Genomic DNA, 2,746 nt, shown 5'->3' with positions numbered 1-2,746 from the left:
ATATCAAGGCGTAGTCGGGGTGGGGAGGGGTTGCAGTTCGGTGGGCTGGGGATCTCATCGATGCTCTTTGCAGATGACGTGGTCCTGATGGCATCATCGGTATGTGACCTTCAGCACTCACTGGATCGGTTCGCAGCCGAGTGTGAAGCGGCTGGGATGAGGATCGGCACCTCTAAATCTGAGGCCATGGTTCTCAGCAGGAAACCAATGGAATGCCTTCTCCAGGTAGGGAATGAGTCCTTACCCCAAGTGAAGGAGTTCAAGTACCTGGGGGTGTTGTTCGCGAGTGAGGGGACAATGGAGCGGGAGATTGGTCGGAGAATCGGCGCAGCGGGTGCGGTATTACATTCAATCTATTGCACCGTTGTGACGAAAAGAGAGCTCAGCCAGAAGGCAAAGCTCTCGATCTACCGGTCAGTTTTCGTTCCTACCCTCACCTATCGTCATGAAGGCTGGGTCATGACCGAAAGAACGAGATCCAGGGTACAAGCGGCTGAAATGGGTTTCCTCAGGAGGTGGCTGGCGTCTCCCTTAGAGATAGGGTGAGAAGCTCAGTCATCCGTGAGGAGCTTGGAGTAGAGCCGCTGCTCCTTTGCGTCGAAAGGAGCCAGTTGAGGTGGTTCGGGCATCTGGTAAGGATGCCCCCTGGGCGCCTCCCTAGGGAGGTGTTGCAGGCACGTCCAGCTGGGAGGAGGCCTCGGGGAAGACCCAGGACTAGGTGGAGGGATTATATCTCCAACCTGGCCTGGGAACGCCTTGGGATCCCCCAGTCAGAGCTGGTTAATGTGGCTCGGGAAAGGGAAGTTTGGGGTCCCCTGCTGGAGCTGCTCCCCCCGCGACCCGACACCAGATAAGCGGAAGAAGATGGATGGATTCCGGAGTATTCTGCAGATTTTTTTTTTTTTTTAAACATTACATACATTACGCTGTATTACTTACTGGAACAATACTGAGCAACGTGTTGTTGCTGGTAACAAAATCACTGATTAAATATGTATTAAAAATAATAATAATAACTTGGATTTATATAGCGCCTTTCAAGGTACCTAAGGTTGCTTGTACAATGAAGCGACACTGGCGTTAAAGACCCGCTGATCTCTGATATGAATGCCTGCATTGCATTGTGGGATATCGGCTTTGAATGCGCCGATATCCTCATAAGGGCCGTCGTAGTGTTCTGTCTCACAGCATACTGTAATATTTCACTGGTAATAAGACCGAAAAAAATATTAATAAAATAAAGAAATGAATACCATGATAACATCTAACTAAATGTTGATATATGTAGTGTTATAGTTTTAAAACATTAAAAGAAATACATATAAACCATGATAAGATCTTGTGAATAAATGTTGGTTAAATCAGCGGTTATAGTGCTAAAAATATCAATAATTGCAAAGCTGTATACAGCTTCTCTGCTGCAGCCCGACTGGCAGAAAGAATCGTGCTGTGATCACGAAAGATGCTTCCCACTGAAATACATTAGTTTAAAAAACGTGCTGACCAGTGGCGATTCTAGGATCAGACCTTTAGGGAGGCTTAGCCCCTTATGAGAATGTGTTACGGCTACAGTGCCATGAAATTACCAACTTTTTCTCTGGGGACTAGCAACATTAAACTTCACACCCGCACTCCTGCTCTCCCTCTGACAGATCAGATAGAGCGAGACTGACCACCTCTGATTGGCTGGATTACAGGTGCAAAGCATCGGCTACAGCGACACAGGTTATTAAACCTGTTTCAAACCCTTCAAACCTGTAATTGTTTGTCCTCTGTCACTAACAGACATGTTTGCAAACTTTTTTTTAAATATTTTTTATTATTATAATTTAGGGTGTGCATGAACCCCCCTAAAAAGGGTCTAAAATCGCCAACCATCACGAAAACAACGAATCCATAGATTAAATTACGTGAACATTTCACGAACTGGGAACACCATGGTATGCGTGTTTCATAGCCAATGGGAAATAGGCCTACTCTGGAAGCCTGTGAGTGCGTGCCAGTGTGCATGGCACGTGATCATGAGGCGGCAAATGACGGGTCGTTATGTGGCCTTCTCGTCTCAAATTTGACTAATTAGACTCAAGTGTTTGTTGTGAAAACATTCTAACAAATGAAATGAAATGAACTGGAATACACTGGGAGAGCGTTTATGTAATCGTCTCCCTAGAGCTGCCTGAGTGTTGGGGTAGTACTTTCTGTCTTTGTAGAAAGAGTTCCAAGATTTCTAACAGATAAAAAAAAGGCACGTAAAAATTGGAATGAGTCAATGAATTAATAATTGTTATTATTGTATCATGGATTTTGAAAAGAAATATGCCCAGCTGGGACAGGCTTCCAAGACACCTTTATTTTCATCAAAGGACCAGATACCAGGGTAGCAACATAAATTACATAACAAATAAACCTTCTTGACGTTTTTTCCTATGCTTTAGAGACAGAGTTTGCCAACTTATACACTTTATATTTAAACAACCGCACTCCATATATCGTCATCTCCAAAAACTTCTGGATTTTAAACAGGCATTTCATTCAAGATGGATGTCCTTAACTCATCATAATACGGACAATGGCCTACAAAAGAAAATGGGATTCATTCTCAAGTCCTCCTAGCTTACATAGTTCATAACAGTTTTATCTTCTTGGATGTATAATTGTCTTGATCTGTCAGACTGCCTCTGCTCGGTCTATCTTTTCTCGGGAAACACGCAGCAGGTCACAAACACCTCCCTCTCTGTGTGTGTAG

This window comes from Perca fluviatilis, chromosome 9 (genome assembly GCF_010015445.1).
Source record: "Perca fluviatilis chromosome 9, GENO_Pfluv_1.0, whole genome shotgun sequence".
NCBI lineage: Eukaryota > Metazoa > Chordata > Actinopteri > Perciformes > Percidae > Perca > Perca fluviatilis.
The sequence above is the reverse complement of the archived record's forward strand: the minus strand, read 5'-3'. Positions refer to the sequence as shown.